General features: G+C 42.9%; 2 pseudogenes; one reads left to right on the top strand and one right to left on the bottom strand.

Moving 5' to 3' along the window:
• Positions 1–15,082: 15,082 nt before the first annotated feature.
• On the bottom strand, positions 15,083–15,221 carry LOC125511829 (small nucleolar RNA Z247; annotated as a pseudogene).
• Positions 15,222–17,370: 2,149 nt separating this feature from the next.
• On the top strand, positions 17,371–18,114 carry LOC125507538 (cysteine proteinase inhibitor pseudogene; annotated as a pseudogene).
• Positions 18,115–18,422: the final 308 nt, after the last annotated feature.

The following is an 18,422-nucleotide window of genomic DNA, read 5'->3' on the forward strand; positions in this document are numbered from 1 at the left end:
TTAGATCCATATTGGGTAATTTGATTATGGATCTTTTTATCTAGATTTTCAATTAATTCAATGGTAGCAACTTTATTTTCAATAATTTCAAGTCTTTGCATAACATGCTCCAAAGTTAACATAGTTCCATTAACCAAAAGAGGTGGCGAGCCAAATAAATCTAACATAGCATTATAAGAACCAAAAGTATGACTACCCAAGAAATTCCCTCCCGTAATGGTACCAATGATATATCTATACCAAGGACTAACACCTACATAAAAATTGCGGAGAAGAACTGAAGTAGATTGCTTCCTGGTTGATCTATTTTGAGCATTGCAAATTCTATACCAAGCATCTTTTAGATTTTCTCCGACCCTTTGTTTAAAATTTAGAACTTCATTCTCAGGTGACAACGGAGAAGATATGAGACTAGCTAGCCATAACGACAAGCAAGCAAACTAACACATGAGCAAACAAAAGGCAAACGGGAAAAAAGAGAGAGAGGATAGAGAGAGAGGGCGAATAAAATGGCAAGGGTGAATTGGGGGGAGAGGAAAACGAGAGGAAAATGGAAAATAATGTAATGCGGGAGATAGGGATTGTGATGGGTACTTGGTATGTTGACTTTTGCGCAGACTCCCCGGCAACGGTGCTAGAAATTATTCTTGCTACCTCTTGAGCACTGCGTTGGATTTCCCCGAAGAGGAGAGGATGATGCAGCAAAGTAGCGTAAGTATTTCCCTCAGTTTTTGAGAACCAAGGTATCAATCCAGTAGGAGGCCACGCACAAGTCCCTCGTACCTACAAAAAAACAATAGCTCAACGCAACGAACGCGCTTAGGGGTTGTCAATCCCTTCACGGTCACTTACGAAAGTGAGATCTGATAGATATGATAAATAATATTTTTTGGTATTTTTGGTATAGAGATGCAAAGTAAAAAGTAAAAGCAAAGTAAAAGCAAAGCAATAGTAAAGTGATGGAGATTGATATGATGAGAAAGAGACCCGGGGGCCATAGGTTTCACTAGTGGCTTCTCTCAAGAGCATAAGTATTCTACGGTGGGTGAACAAATTACTGTTGAGCAATTGACAGAATTGAGCATAGTTATGAGTATATCTAGGTATGGTCATGTATATAGGCATCACGTCCGAGACAAGTAGACCGACTCCTACCTGCATCTACTACTATTACTCCACTCATCGACCGCTATCCAGCATGCATCTAGAGTATTAAGTTAAAACAGAGTAACGCCTTAAGCAAGATGACATGATGTAGAGGGATAGTTTCGTGCAATATGATAAAAAACCCATCTTGTTATCCTCGATGGCAACGATACAATACGTGCCTTGCTGCCCCTTCTGTCACTGGGAAAGGACACCACAAGATTGAACCCAAAGCTAAGCACTTCTCCCATGGCAAGAACAACCAATCTAGTAGGCCAAACCAAACTGATAATTCAAAGAGACTTGCAAAGATAACCAATCATACATAAAAGAATTCAGAGAAGATTCAAATATTATTCATAGATAGACTTGATCATAAACCCACAATTCATCGGTCTCAACAAACACACCGCAAAAAGAAGATTACATCGAATAGATCTCCACGAGAGAGGGGGAGAACATTGTATTGAGATCCAAAAAGAGAGAAGAAGCCATCTAGCTACTAATTATGGACCCGTAGGTCTGAAGTAAACTACTCACACTTCATCGGAGAGGCTTGGATGATGATGTAGAAGCCCTCCGTGATCGATGCCCCCTCCAGCGGAGCTCCGGAACAGGCCCTAAGATGGGATCTCGTGGATACAGAAAGTTGCGGCGGTGGAATTAGGTTTTTGGCTCCGTCTCCGATCGTTTGGGGGTACGTCGGTATATATAGGAGGAAGAAGTACATCGGTGGAGCTTCGAGGGGCCCACGAGGCAGGGGGCGCGCCCTAGGGGGGAGCCCTCCACCCTCGAGGCCGCCTCGTGGATTTCTTGACGGAGGGTCCAAGTCTCCTGATCTTATCTGATGAGAAAATCACGTTTCCGAAGGTTTCAGTCCGTTTGGACTCCGTTTGATATTCTGTTTCTCCAAAACACTGAAATAGGCAAAAAAACATCAATTCTGGGCTGGGCCTCCGGTTAATAGGTTAGTCCCAAAAATAATATAAAAGTGGAAAATAAAGCCCAATATAGTCCAAAACAGTAGATAATATAGCATGGAGCAATCAAAAATTATAGATACGTTGGAGACGTATCAATGTGCTTGCTGCTCCTACTTGCAATTATTATGAGAGAGGAACTACATCTCTGCCTCTTTATGTTTCCACCATGATAGAATTGCAAGAAACTGCTTATGCTATGTATTGGCCTTTACTTGATGTGCATGAATTGTTCTTGTATGACATTCCGATGCATAGGAAGAGAGTTAGACTTTGTCATTGCTTGATATATGTTACTTTGTGCTCACTACTAAATTACAAATCATTGTTGATTCAAATTGGCTTTGATATACCTTGGGATCCGGGTGGATACATTACTTGAGCACTTTATGCCTAGCTTAATGGCTTTAAAGAAAGCGCTATCAGGGAGACAACCCGGAAGTTTTAGAGAGTCATTTATTTCTGTTGAGTGCTTTTATAAAGTTTAAAAACAAAAAAATAAAGAGGGGAACCCAAAACTTTTCAAAAAGGAAAGTGAAAGTGAGAAAGACAAGCATTGTTGAAGTGGGGGAGCTCCTTGAACTTTGTTCATGCTCACAGAAACTTTGTGAATCTTAATTACAGAAACTTTCCAACAAAAATAATTATCCCCTTGTATAATTCCATTGTATTATAAAAATAATGTGTCAAAATTTGCCTTTAGGATGTTTACATTGCTTGTTGGCTTGTGCGGTATAGAACATAAACTTTGGCTGTGGTGCGCGATTTTACATTTTTTACTGGAACATCAAACGGTTCTGAAACTTTTTTCACTATCTTTCTATACAAATTGTTTATTTTTCCTAATTGTTTCAGAATTTTGGAGTACCAGAAGTATGGTGAATGTTCAGGTTACTACAGACTGTCCTGTTTAAGACAGATTCTGTTTTTGATCCATAGTTTGCTTGTTTTGATGAAACCATCAATTTCTATCAGTGGATTAAGCCATGGAAAAGTTATATTACAGTAGCTACAATGCAAAACCAAAATATGAATTGGTTTGCAACAGTACTTAGAGTAGTGATTTGCTTTATTATACTAACGGATCTTACCGAACTTTCTGTTAAGTTTTGTGTGATTGAAGTTTTCAAGTTTTGGGAGAGATCATGATTGATGAAGGAATAAGGAGTGGCAAAAGCCTAAGCTTGGGGATGCACGAGGCACCCCAAGGAAATATTCAAGGACTCCCAAGCAACCAAGCTTGGGGATGCCCCGGAAGGCATCCCCTCTTTCTTCTAACAATAATCGGTAATTTCACTTGGATATGCGTAAATCTTGGAGCGTCTTTTGCATTTAGTTTTCACTTTTCTTTGATGCACCTCCTGGTATGGGATAGTCCATGGTTGATTTATAGAATGCTCATTGCACTTCACTTATATCTTTTGAGTATGGCTTTATAGAATGCTTTATGTGCTTCACTTATATCATTTGAAGTTTGGATTGCCTGTTTCCCTACACATTGAAAACCGCCATTTGTAGAATGCGCTTTTGCTTCACTTATATTTGTTAGAGCGTGGGCATATATTTTGTAGAAATAATTAAACTCTATTTATTCACTTATATCTATATAGAGAGATGACAGGAATTCGTCATTCACATGGTTAGTCATAAAATCCTACATAAAACTTGTAGATCACTAAATATGATATGTTTGATTCCTTGCAAAAGTTTTGCGATATAAATATGGTGATATTAGAGTCATGCTAGTGGGTAGTTGTGGATTGTAGGAATACTTGTGTTGAAGTTTGTGATTCCTGTAGCATGCACGTATGGTGAACCGTTATGTAACGAAGTTGGAGCATGAGGTATTTATTGATGTCTTCCTTATGAGTGGCGGTCGGGGACGAGCGATGGTCTTTTCCTACCAATCTATCCCCCTAGGAGCATGCACATAGTACTTTGTTTCGATGACTAATAGATTTTTGCAATAAGTATGTGAGTTCTTTATGACTAATGTTGAGTCCATGGATTATACGCACTCTCACCCTTCCATCATTGCTAGCCTCTTCGGTGCCGTGCATTGCCCTTTCTCACCTTGAGAGTCGGTGCAAACTTTGCCGGTGCATCCAAACCCCATGATATGATACGCTCTATCACACATAAGCCTCCTTATATCTTCCTCAAAACAGCCACCATACCTACCTATCATGGCATTTCCATAGCCATTCCGAGATATATTACCATGCAACTTCCATCATCATGACTTGAGCATTTATTGTCATATTGCTTTGCATGGTCGTAAGATAGCTAGCATGATGTTTTCATGGCTTGTCCGTTTTTTGATGTCATTGCTACGCTAGATCATTGCACATCCCGGTACACCATCGGAGGCATTCATATAGAGTCATATTTTGTTCTGGTATCGAGTTGTAATATTGAGTTGTAAGTAAATTAATAAAAGTGTGATGATCATCATTATTTGAACATTGTCCCATGTGAGGTTATCAAAATAAAAGTGGCCAAAGAAGCCCCCCCCCCCCAAAAAAAAGAGAGAGAGGCCAAAGAAGCCTACAAAAAAAGAAAAAAAAGAAAAAAATGAGAGAAAAGAGAGAAGGGACAATGTTACTATCCTTTTACCACACTTGTGCTTCAGAGTAGCACCAGGTTCTTCATGTAGAGAGTCTCTTGGGTTATCACTTTCATATACTAGTGGGAATTTTCATTATAGAACTTGGCTTGTATATTCTGATGATGGGCTTCCTCAAATGCCCGAGGTCTTCATGAGCAAGCAAGTTGGATGCACACCCACTTAGTTTCCAGTTTGAGCTTTCATACACTTATAGCTCTTAGTGCATCCGTTGCATGGCAATCCCTACTCCTCACATTGACATCAATTGATGGGCATCTCCATAGCTCGTTGATTATCCGTGTCGATGTGAGATGATACGTCTCCGTCATATCTATAATTTTTGATTGTTCCATGCCAATATTCTACAACTTTCATATACTTTTGGCAACTTTTTATACTATTTTTGGGACTAACATATTGATCCAGTGCCCAGTGCCAGTTCCTGTTTGTTGCATGTTTTATGTTTCGCAGAAAATCCATATCAAACGGAGTCCAAACGGGATAAAAACGGACGGAGATTATTTTTGGAATATATGGAAAATTTGTGAAGAAAAACCCATGCGAGATGGTTCCCGAGGGGGGCACGAGGTAGGGGGCGCGCCCCACCCCCCTGGGCGCGCCCCTGACCCTCGTGGGCCCCCCGTAAGGCGGTTGATGTTATTCTTTTGCCACAAGAAAGCTAATTTTCAGGAAAAAATCACGGCGAAGGTTTCTGTCCAATCCGAGTTACGGATCTCCATATATATACGAAACGGTGAAAGGACAGAACACCAGAACGCAGAAACAGAGAGAGACAGAGAGACAGATCCAATCTCGGAGGGGCTCTTGCCCCTCCCATTCCATGGAGGCCAAGGACCAAAGGGGAAACCCTTCTCCCATCTAGGGAGGAGGTCAAGGAAGAAGAAGAAGAAGAAGGGGCCCCCTCTCCCTTCTCTTCCGGTGGCGCCGGGACGCTGCCGTGGCCATCATCATCATCACCGCAATCTTCACCAACAACTTCACCGCCATCATCACCAACTCTTCCCCGCTCTATGAAGCGGTGTAACCCCTCTTTTACCCGCTGTAATCTCTACTTAAACATGGTGCTCAACGCTATATATTATTTCCCAATGATGTATGGCTATCCTATGATGTTTGAGTAGATCTGTTTTGTCCTATGGGTTATTTGATGATCATGATTGGTTTGAGTTGCATGTTTTATTATTGGTGCTATCCTATGGTGCTCTCTGTGTCGCGCAAGCGTGAGGGATTCCCGCTGTAGGGTTTGCAATATGTTCATGATTTGCTTATGTTGGGTGGTGTGAGTGACAAAAGCATATACCCGAGTAAGTAGGTTGTTTGCGTATGGGATAAAGTGGACTTGATGCTTTAATGCTATGGTTGGGTTTTACCTTAATGATCTTTAGTAGTTGCGGACGCTTGCTAGAGTTCCAATCATAAGTGCATATGATCCAAGTAGAGAAAGTATGTTAGCTTATGCCTCTCCCTCAAATAAAATTGCAATAATGATTACCGGTCTAGTTATCGATTGCCTAGGGACAAATAACTTTCTCGTAACAAAAAGCTCTTTACTAAAACTAAATTCGTTGTGTCTTTATCTAAACAGCCCCTACTTTTTATTTACATGCTCTTTATTATCTTGCAAACCTATCCAACAAAACCTACAAAGTACTTCTAGTTTCATACTTGTTCTAGGTAAAGTAAACGTTAAGCGTGCGTAGAGTTGTATCGGTGGTCGATAGAACTTGAATGAATATTTGTTCTACCTTTAGCTCCTCGTTGGGTTTGACACTCTTACTTATCGAAAGAGGCTACAATTGATCCCCTATACTTGTGGGTTATCATAAGACTTTCTCCTTTTTGTCTTCTCCACACAACCTCCACCATCATATTCTATTCCACCTATAGTGCTATGTCCATGGCTCACGCTCATGTATTGCGTGAAAGTTGAAAAGGTTTGAGAACATCAAAAGTATGAAACAATTGCTTGGCTTGTCATCGGGGTTGTGCATTATTTGAATATTTTTTGTGGTGAAGATGGAGCATAGCCAGACCATATGATTTTGTAGGGATAACTTTCTTTGGCCATGTTATTTTGAAAAGACATGATTGCTTTATTAGTATGCTTGAAGTATTATTGTCTTAATGTCAAATGATAGACTATTGCTTTGAATCACTTGTGTCTTAATATTCATGCCATGATTAGATTATGTGATCAAGATTATGCTAGGTAGCATTCCACATCAAAAATTATCTTTTTTATCATTTACCTACTCGAGGACGGGCAGGAATTAAACTTGGGGATGCTGATACATCTCCGTCGTATCTATAATTTTTTATTATTCCATGCCAATATTCTAAAACTTTTACATACTTTTGGCAACTTTTTATACTATTTTTGGGACTAACATATTGATCCAGTGCCCAGTGCCAGTTCCTATTTGTTGCATGTTTTTTGTTTCGCAGAAAATCCATATCAAACGGAGTCCAAATGGTATAAAAACTGACGGAGATTTTTTTGGAATATATGTGATTTTTGGGAAGAAGAATCAACGCGATACGATGCCCGAGGGGGCCACGAGGCAGGGGGCGCGCCCCAGGGGGTCAGGCGCGCCCTGGGCCCTTGTGGCCACCCCGTAAGGCGGAGGGTACCCTTCTTTCTATGCAAGAAAGCTAATATCTAGAGATCGTGTCAAAAATTCAACCCAATCGGAGTTATGGATCTCCGGGAATTTAAGAAACTGTGAAAGGGAGAATCAAGGAACGCAGAAACAGAGAGAGAGACAGAGAGACAGATCCAATCTCGGAGGGGCTCTCGCCCCTCCGCCGCCATGGAGGCCATCGACTAGAGGGGACACCCTTCTCCCATCTAGGGAGAAGGTCAAGGAAGAAGAAGGGGGGCTCTCTCCCCCTCTCTCCCGGTGGTGCCGGAACGCCGTCGGGGCCATCATCGTGTGATGGTGATCTACACCAACACCTCTGTCATCTTCACAAACTTCTTCATCACCTTCCCCCATCTATCTACAGCGGTCCACTCTCCCGCAACCCGTTGTACCCTCTACTTTAACATGATGCTTTATGCTTCATATTATTATCCAATGATGTGTTGCCATCCTATGATGTCTGAGTAGATTTTTGTTGTCCTATCGGTAATTGGTGAATTGCTATGATTGGTTTAATTTGCTTGTGGTTATGTTGCTGTCCTTTGGTGCCCATCATATAAGCGCACGCGTGGATCACACCATAGGGTTAGTTGTATGTTGATAAGACTATGTATTTGAGGGCAAGAGTGACAGAAGCTTCAACCTAGCATAGAAATTGATGCATACGGGATTGAAGGGGGACCAATATATCTTAATGCTATGGTTGGGTTTTACCTTGATGAACGTTAGTAGTTGCGGATGCTTGCTAATAGTTCCAATCATAACTGCATAGAATTCCAAGTCAAGGATGACATGCTAGCAGTGGCCTCTCCCACATAAAACTTGCTATCGGTCTAGCAACGTAGTCAATTGCTTAGGGACAATTTTGCAACTCCTACCACCACTTTTCCACACCCGCTATACTAACTTCATTGCTTCTTTATCAAAACAGCCCCTAGCTTTTATTTACATGCTCTTTATTATCTTGCAAACCTAGCTTACAACACCTATAAAGTACTTCTAGTTTCATACTTGTTCTAGGTAAGGCAAACGTTAAGCGTGCGTAGAGTTGTATCGGTGGTCGATAGAACTTGAGGGAATGTTTTTTCTACCTTTAGCTCCTCATTGGGTTCGACACTCTTACTTATCGAAAGAGGCTACAATTGATCCCCTATACTTGTGGGTTATCAATGACCCATGTGCAACCACGTACAAACAATTTGATAAGGTTTGCATCTGTCATATTGGGTATGTTGCCATTTGTCAAACTGGAAAGATTGACATTTGTTGATATAGTAACATTGCCATTTGTCAACCTTGTAATACTACGATTTCTCAAAATATGCAGCTAAAAGTCACTAGCACTATCTAATTTTTGCAACTAAAATTCAGTAATTAAGCATAGATTTCATTCATAGATTAAGCAGTCGTTCTTTACAGTTCAACTCGACAGCTGAACGGACCAAACTTTTCCCCAATTGTTGCCAACCACGTACTGAAATAGCTAGTGGAGGGAGCGTCACAAGAAGTGGATGACTAGACTATCGTTTCTCCTACTTTAGAATGCATGCAATTGTTTATTGAGGTGTGTGCGAATGATCGGTATAGTCACTTATGTAATTGGATGTTTATTTCAATTATATGTGTGTGTGTGTTTGTTATTCTTCTGTAGACAGAGCAAATCACACGGCTTATTAGCAGCAATCGTTTATGTTATTATTGGTCTTGGCACACATTTCTGATTACGGGCCTGCTTGCCACGTATCACACACATCTAGTTCAGTTGAACCATTTTCATTGTGTTTCCTAATCACACATAGTTCATCCAAGTGAATTGTATGTCGTATATCCCACACACCCTCATCTAGCTGCCCGTTTCTGTTGTTCTGCATCATCGCAAACAGTTCTTCTGGATTAACCGTTTGCCACTCATCGCTCGCCGCCATCACAAACGTTTTGCATCTTTTTTGACGGTTTTATTACATCACTGTTTATGATTGATGCATCGCATACAGTTTTGTCGAAGGGTCTCCGATTCGACTGTCGCGTTTGGACCATCCTGCAGTAGTGCTCTTCTGCAGAATATAGTTTTAACATGGCCTCATCCATCTCGTTGGTTACCCTCGGTGTTACTTTCTGTAGAAATTCCGGGTCTGGCCCCTCTATCTCCGTGGAGAAGAGACCAGCAAAATACTCCGTAATGAGCGGATTTAGGTAGGCCGTACCCTCATGCCAGTTACCTTGATCACCCCTTAGCCTAGAAATTATGTTTCTTGCCCTACGAGCAGATGCAAAATTATGGAAGTATGATGTGTTTTTGTCGCCTAACATTAGCCAATTGATCTTGCTTCTTTGGGCCCAGTAAATTTCCTCCATATCTAAAAGTCGTTCCAGTTCATTTGCTAGCTCTTTCTGCTTGTGAGCATTCTCCTGGGATAGAGCATCTGTAGCGACCTACTCGAGCTCTTTCTGGATGTTCTTCATTTTCTTGGTGGATTTCTTCAAAACAGTTTTGTCCCACCTATGCAATTCCTCATGCACAAAACGCCAGTCTTTCGGCTAGTCCAAAATTTTGTACAGCTGACTGCAAAGATTGCCATGCCTGTTATACAACCTCCCTGAATTTTGCCTCCTTCAGCCATCGAGCTTCAAACCGTAGCACCTCATGACCCACCAATTCTTGGGCCACTTTGGCATGCAGGTTCATGAGAATTGGTCGATGATCAGATTTGTAATAGTCGGGGTGCTCCAAAATAGCACCCGAGAAAATCGTGTTCCAGTTATCACAAACCAGGGCCCGATCCAGCCTCTCCCTGATCAAAGCACGGTGCCAAGTAAACTTATCGCCGATGAAACCATGATTAGAGAGATTACACTCTAACAAAGTATCTTTGAAAGCTTGCATAAATTGGGCCGGTCTCTCATTCCCTCCTTCCTTTTCAAAGGAATACATGATCTCATTGAAGTCCTCGATTACCATCCACGACATATCACCAATCAGTTTAAGTTTCTTCAATCAACTCCTAGATACTCCCTCCATCCGAAAAAGCTTGTCCCAACCTTGTCTCTCAAATGGATGTATCTAGCACTAACTTGGTGCTAGATACATCCATTTAAGGGACAAGATTTTTCGGACGAGGGGGTAGATGTTTGTTTTTCCACTTCGGTACCCCATAGAAACCAGTCAGCCTCCATAAGTTCTTTGATCCACTTCCAACAAGCACATCTATGTAGTTTTCTGATTTATCTCGGAGAGAAATAACACCTCTTTTTTCATAACAAAATTCGACAACAAACTTATGATCCATCTTAGTCCGACGACGTAAACACTCAGCTGGATATTCATCCAAGTGCGTCTCCATCAAGAACATCACGTCCGGACTCCTACGCTTCAGAACACTCAAAAGCGCTCGTATTGCTGCGGCTTGATGCAAACCGCGGCAATTCCAGCTCAAGATTTTGATCGCTGAAAGTTACTTCAACAGTATTCTCCTGGTCATCAAGAAAAAGCAGTCAAACAAAGCCAAAACGTCATACGTGAAATAAAAGGTGTTAAGCGTTTGATGATCTGCATCAGGGACACATACGTGTTAATATATAGGACAGAAGATACATGCGGTTGAGGAGGTTGTTGAAGTCTTGACCTCTAGTCCAAGCTATACAAGATAGGATAGACTTGCTAACAACCTCCTCATATAACTCACGCATACAAACACATATACATGACTTGTACAAGTTGACACACTACAACCTATCATTTAACATCCTCCCTCAATATTAACATGTCAAGGTTCAGATTTTTCTTGAAGGCTTGAAGCTGTTGAACTTGTAGTGGCTTAGTAAACCCATCTGCACCTTGGTCTCCAGTTGAAATAAACTTTATCTCCAAAAGTTTTTGTGCAACTCTTTCACGAACAAAGTGAAAGTCAATTTCTACGTGCTTTGTCCTAGCATGAAATACAGGATTTGTAGATAGATATGTTGCTCCAAGATTATCACACCATAAATATGACACATGTGGTCTCTCAATGTTCAATTCATCAAGAAGTGTCTCTACCCACATTACCTCAGAAGTAGCATTTGCCAAAGACTTGTATTCAACTTCAGTGCAAGAGCGTGAGACTGTTGCTTGCTTCTTTGCATTCCATGATATAAGATTCGAACCAAAAAACACAGCAAAGCCTCTAGTGGATTTCCTGTCATCAGGACATCCTGACCAATCTACATCAGAGAAGGCACTAAGTGTTGTTGAAGGAGATGTACATATTGTCAAACCAGTTCCAGCACTTCCTTGAATATACCTTAGTATTCGCTTTACAGCTGTCCAGTGAACAGAAGTAGGAGCATGCAAAAACTGACAGACTTTGTTGAGAGAGAAATATATATCTGGTCTTGTTAATATTAAGTACTGAAGTGCACCAACTGTGCTTCTATATTTAGTCCCTTCTTCTGGACTTAGTAACTCTCCCTCATGCAATGACAATTTTTCAGTGGTTGACATAGGTGTGCTGGAAGGCTTACAATCTGTCATTCCCACACGCCTCAATATATCTTTGGCATACTTCTCTTGAGTTAGCAAAATACCCTCATCTAATCTTTTAACTTCAATGCCTAGGAAATTATGCAACTCTCCTAGATCTTTAATTGCAAACTCATTTTTCAATTTTTTTTGACAATGTTGAGGTGGCTTCTGATGAAGAGCTAGCAAAAATTATATCATCAACATAAATTAACATAAATATGATCACTTTCCCTTTCTTGAAGAAGAACGGAAAGGTGTCTCCCCTTGAGGGTCGGAAACCAAGTTGTTGTAGCTTTGAGCTCAACCTTGAGTACCAAGCTCTGGGTGCCTGTTTTATACCATATAGGGCTTTGTCCAATATGCACACATGATGTGGCCTTGACCCATCCTCAAAACCAAGTGGCTGTCGCATATAGACTTCTTCCTCGAGAACACCATGCAAAAACACATTATGTACATCCAGTTGGCGAAGACTCCCTGGAGACAGCAACAGACAAAATAAGTCTAATAGTAGCAGCTTTTACCACTGGACTGAAAGTGTCATCATAATCAATATCATATCTTTGTTTGAATCCTTTAGCTACTAACCTAGCCTTGTATCTGTCTATTGTGCCATCGGGTTTCTTTTTAATTTTATATACCCACTTATAGTCTATAATATTTCTCCCTTGCTTAGGTGACACTAGATGCCATGTTTGATTTCTCATTAGAGCATCATACTTAACATTCATGGCATTTTTCCAATTCTTGTCACTTAAGGCTTCTATCAAACTCTGTGGTTCACTAGTGGTAGCAAAATTAGAAAACTTACATTTTTTCTTATACCTGACGGTTCCATCTTTGTGAACTGTTGGTTTGAAAATACCTTGTTGTGACCGAGTTACTCGTGTAGAAACAGTAGCACCTGAAGAACCAGCCGCAGAAGATCCACATCCTACGACTGCATCAGGTTCGGCAGTGGCCACAGAGGATCTGCCTCCTCGTACAGACCGGCCAGGAGAATCTCCTTTGGTGCCTGAGCGGTCGATCCGCCTCGGATCAGACGCCTAGGAGTCAGGCGGCGACAGCCCATGACGAGACAGGCTGCCGGCCTCATTATGGCGCGCAGGAGATGTCGTGCACCCAGCCGACCCGGGCCAACTGTCGTCGCATGAAGACAAGGGTGAGCCGGACCCACCCGCTCGTGCGCCTCAGCCCGCGTGTCGTGCATTGAGAGGTTGCACGTGGCGCTCGAGTCAGGTGAATCCTCCCTGGGATTTGTGCCCGCTGCAGTCGAGGCGTCTGCGCCAGATCTCTCGAGATCAGCACCTGTCTCCGCCTCGTGTCCTGCACCTGTGCAGCCAGGTAACAAGTGTTGGTTCTGCATAAAATCATGACCAAAAACAACATTTTTTCCCGGAAATCAGTGTTATGACTAGTTGCCAATTGATCAACACATGTATTGCCCTCATGATCTATTGGATTTAAGAGTTTCGGAGATAAAAGAAGAATCTCATCCCATAGGCGAGCACCGGCGTTTGGGTGCAATTCAGAGAAAGGGAAAATTGTTTCATCAAAGGCAACATCTCTTGAGATGTATACATGCCCGGTAGAGATATCTAGGCACTTGAAGCCTTTATGTAGGTTACTGTAACCAAGGAATGCACACCGTTTAGAACGAAACTGAAGTTTGTGCACATTGTATGGACGTAAGTTGGGCCATCAAGCACACCCAAAAATTCTAAGTGACGAATAATTGGGTTTGTCATTGAACAACTTTTCAAGTGGAGTTTCAAACTTGATAACTTTGCTAGGCAACCTATTGATAAGATAGGTGGCAGCAATAAAAGCCTCAGCCCAGAATTTTAGGGGCATACAAGCTTGAGCAAGAAGGGAAAGACCTACTTCAACGATATGACGATGCTTGCGTTCGGCTGACTTATTCTGTTGATGTGCATGGTGGCACGAGACATGATGGGATATTCCTATTTTTGTGAAAAAGGAATTTAGCTTCTCATATTCCCCCCCCCCCCCAATCTGTCTGGAGAGTAAGAATTTTTCGGCTGAATTGTCTTTCAACAAGATTTTGGAAGTCATGAATTTTTTGAAAAACTTCTGACTTATGTTTGATTAGGTATATCCATGTAAACTTGCTAAAATCATATATGAAGCTTACATAGTACTTCTTTCTACCTACTGATTCAACAGCTAGTCCCCACACATCAGAGAAAATAAGTTCCAAAGGAAATTTGGATTCACTTATAGATTTCGGATAAGGTAACTGGTGGCTCTTGCCTTTTTGACAAGTGTCACAAACAAGTTCATTATTGGATAAACTAACACAAGGAAGCTTATTCTTGCTAATTATTTTGCTAACAATAATAGATGAAGGATGTCCTAGACGCCGGTGCCATCTATCCGAAGATGGAGAAGTGACACTGAGCGCATGCTTCTTGGCGTCTTGTTCCATGTGTTTTACAGGGTATAGGCCTTAGCTACCCTTGCTGTGAAGAAGGGTTCTCTTCATTTCCCGATCCTTAAAAAAAGAGTGGGGATGAATTTCAACGAAAGAGTTGTTGTCAACAGAAAGGCGCCTGGCAGAGATTAGACTCTTATCAGCTTCAGGGACATGAAGGATGTTTTTAAGAACAAGATCATGTTCAGGGATATATATATGTGATTGACCAATGTGGGCAATAGTCATACCTGATCCACTAGCTGCGTGGATTTGCTCGTTCCCAGTGTAGCGATCGCGAACTGTAAGATTCTCTAGATCTCCTGTAATTAATGCGATCTATCATGCCGCTATCAAGATACCAGTTGGTATCAACTCCATACTGGGGGGCCGCCATGTTCGCCGAGCACTGATGTTGTTGCTCTTCCCCTCCCTGATAGGAGGAGTCATATCTCTTCCCGCACTTCCATGCTGGGTGTCCAAGCTTGCCACAGATCTGTCACGTAGGCTTAGCAGAGGGATTGTTGTTGTAGTTCCCGCCGCTGCCACCACCGTTGCCACCGCCTCCCCCGTTTCCACGGTTTGGCAGCTTGGAGAAGTTACGGTTGTGGTCACCGCCGCCACCGTCACCTTGCTTGTTGGGGAAGCCACGATCGCAATCACCGTCGCCGCCGTTTGACTTGTTGAAGCACCCGCGTGCCGCCGCATTTGCAGACGACTGAGAGGACCCACCACGCAGATTCATGCGAATCTCGAAGCTTAGGAGCTGCGAGTACAGCTCCGGAACCCCGACATGCTCGACCCGTGAACATATGGCAGATACCGCGGGATCGAACTCCTCATCGAGTCCAGCGAGGATGTGAGAGACAACATCTTCCTCGTCTACCTTCTTTCCTGAAGCAACTAACTCATCACAAAGTGTTCTGACCTTACCGACGTACTTAGCGATGGAGAGGTTGCCCTTCTGGAGGTTCGCCAGTGCAATCATGACGTTGACGGTCTGTGCGCGGGTATGCGACGCCAGCATCCCTTGCACAGTATTGCACAGCTCAGCTGCGGTGTGGCACATTGCAACTTGGATGGCCATCTCGCGCGGCGGCGTGGTCAACAGGTAAGAGAAAACCTACTGATCTCACGCATACCACACGCCGAACTCCGGGTTCGGAGCCTTGGACTTGGTTTTGCCGTCGTCGGTGGTGACCTCAATGCTCATGGGTGGCACCACTTGCTCGACGTCGAGGAAGGCCACCATCTGCGCCCCCCGGATGGCCGAGAGTACGGTGCCGCGCCAGAGTGCTTCATTCCCTCTCGTAAGCTTCTCGGTGGCGATGTGTGCAAAAGGAGACGAGGGGAACAAATTTGTGGAGGAGCTCGCCATGGATGAATCCGAGGTAGGCTCTGATTACCATGAAAGAAAAGGTGTTAAGCGTTTGATGATCTGCATCAGGGACGCATACGTGTTAATATATAGGATAGAAGATACATGCGGTTGATGAGGTTGTTGAAGTCTTGACCTCTAGTCCAAGCTATACAAGATAGGATAGACTTGCTAACAACCTCCTCGTATAACTCACGCATACACACGCATATACACGACTTGTACAAGTTGACACGCTACAACCTATCATTTAACATCCTCCCTCAATCTTAACATGTCAAGGTTCAGATTGTTCTTGAAGGCTTGAAGTTGTCGAACTTGTAGTGGCTTAGTAAAAACATCTGCAACTTGGTCTCCGATTGAAATAAACTTTATCTCCAAAAGTTTTTGTGCAACTCTTTCACGAACAAAGTGAAAGTCAATTTTTATGTGCTTTGTCCTAGCATGAAATACAGGATTTGTAGATAGATATGTTGCTCCAAGATTATCACACCATAAATATGACACACGTGGTCTCTCAATGTTCAATTCATCAAGAAGTGTCTCTACCCACATTACCTCAGCAGTAGCATTTGCCAAAGACTTGTATTCAACTTTAGTGCTAGAGCATGAGACTGTTGCTTGCTTCTTTACATTCCATGATATAAGATTCGAACCAAAGAACACAGCAAAGCCTCCAGTGGATTTCCTGTCATCAGGACATCCTGCCCAATCTGCATCAGAGAAAGCACTAACTGTTATTGAAGGAGATTTACATATTGTCAAACCAGTTCCAGCATTTCCTTGAATATATCATAGTATTCGCTTTACAGCTGTCCAGTGAACAGAAGTAGGAGCATGCAAAAACTGACAGACTTTGTTGACAGGGAAAGATATATCTGGTCTTGTTAATGTTAAGTACTGAAGTGCACCAACTGTGCTTTTATATTTGATTCCTTCTTTTGGACTTAGTAACTCTCCCTCATGCAATGACAATTTTTCAATGGTTGACATAGGTGTCTGGAAGGCTTATAATCTGTACACGACTTGTACAAGTTGACACGCTACAACCTATGGTTCAACAATACGTCCAAACCCTAACTCTCTAAGGGCAGAGTAGATGGAAATCAAGAGTGCACGAACCTTGCTGAGGGATCAGCCATAACTGCAGGACAGAAAAAAAATCGATCGTTGCCAAAACCAACGCCGGGATAAAACACCGCTCGCTGCCGAAGCCAGCGCCGGGACAGAAAACTTGGACGGACCTGAAATTGTCTCCTGATCCGGTCAACAGCCAAGTTCCTGATGCATGTGCACCAGAAGAACCAAACGCAAAACGCGAGAATAAACAGCCCGCGCCGGCGCCGCCGCCGGCGCAGGAGCCTGCATGCATGTTGCTCCCGCCAATCGCCTGAATTGGATGGCGCGCCGGATTGACAGTTCGTGCGACGTACTCCTGCTCGATCCGGCCTGGCCGTAGCGTGAGTCGGTCGGTCGTTTCGTGTCGGGTTCGGAGCAGGGCCGTGGTAAGAAAAGAAATCAACTTTGTAGTGTACGAGTTATAATCAAATTCCAACAAACTTAATACGGAGTACGTACTAATAAATAGTCCTGCCCGATTGCCATAGAATAGAAATCCCCTCCCTGAATCAGTAGCGTCCACAGCCGCCCAGCTGAATCGATGGAGATGTGGAGACATCGAGTCCTAGGATCGGTGGCCACCCTGCTCCTGCTACTCACCCTCGTCCAACCGTTTACTCTGAACCAGATCGCGGAAGACGCGCCGCCGACGCTCGGAGGCATCCAGGACTCGCCGGGGCCAGAGAAGGTGTACGGAGGCATCGAGGACTGGCCGGGGGCAGAGAACGACCTCCGCGTCGTCGACCTCGCCCGCTTCGCCGTCTCCGAGCACAACAGCAACACCGTAAGCCCTCTCGATTATGACCTCGAGTATTTGGATATGATGTTTAATTACAGTGCTGGGTGCTCTCCTAGTTTGCCAGATTTTATCTCAACCAAAAAAAGGGTTTGTCGGATTTGAAATTACCAATAACTATCCAGTACTTTTGGGCATGAGTGACAATGTTTCTTTTTAGTTGGATCAATGATCTTGGCGCTGCTCCTGTTGCAGAATGCTGTGCTGGAGTTCCGGAAAGTGGTGAAGGTGAAGCGGCAAGTTGTTGAAGGCATGATGTATTACATTACAATCGAGGTGGATGAAGGCTGGGCAAAGAAGCTCTATGAAGCCAAGGTTAGGGACCGGCCGTGGCTGGATTCCAACCCCAGGAAGCTCTCGGAGTTCAAGCCGGCAGAGGATAAACTCTGTACCTTGTTGCGTAACATGCCTGCTTTTCTGCCGAGGTTGAATCGTGCAGGCTGTATTGAATATAAATACTATGTTCAAAAGTTTCTTGATCAATCATAATGGCTATGAGTGAAGTTCCAAAAAGGCTTGTGATGTTGTCAATGTGGATATTTATCATGGGATAGATCCCTTTCACCCTTTGTTTCTCCCAGGGCCCTGCATATATATACTCTATCTATAGAACTGTTCATCATCCATGCATGATGCATCATTAGAGACTAAGACACATGATGTGTATAAGAAGAAGTTTAGATTTGATTAATCCAAAGCTGCTAATTTCAGGGACTTCACAACTGTGCAAAGATCTTCACATACGGTTTAGATGGAGTGCTCTCTTGTGTAATATCTTTACTTCTTGCAAATTGTTT

Source organism: Triticum urartu, chromosome 5A, assembly GCF_056163025.1.
Source record: "Triticum urartu cultivar PI428250 chromosome 5A, HENAU_Tu73, whole genome shotgun sequence".
NCBI lineage: Eukaryota > Viridiplantae > Streptophyta > Magnoliopsida > Poales > Poaceae > Triticum > Triticum urartu.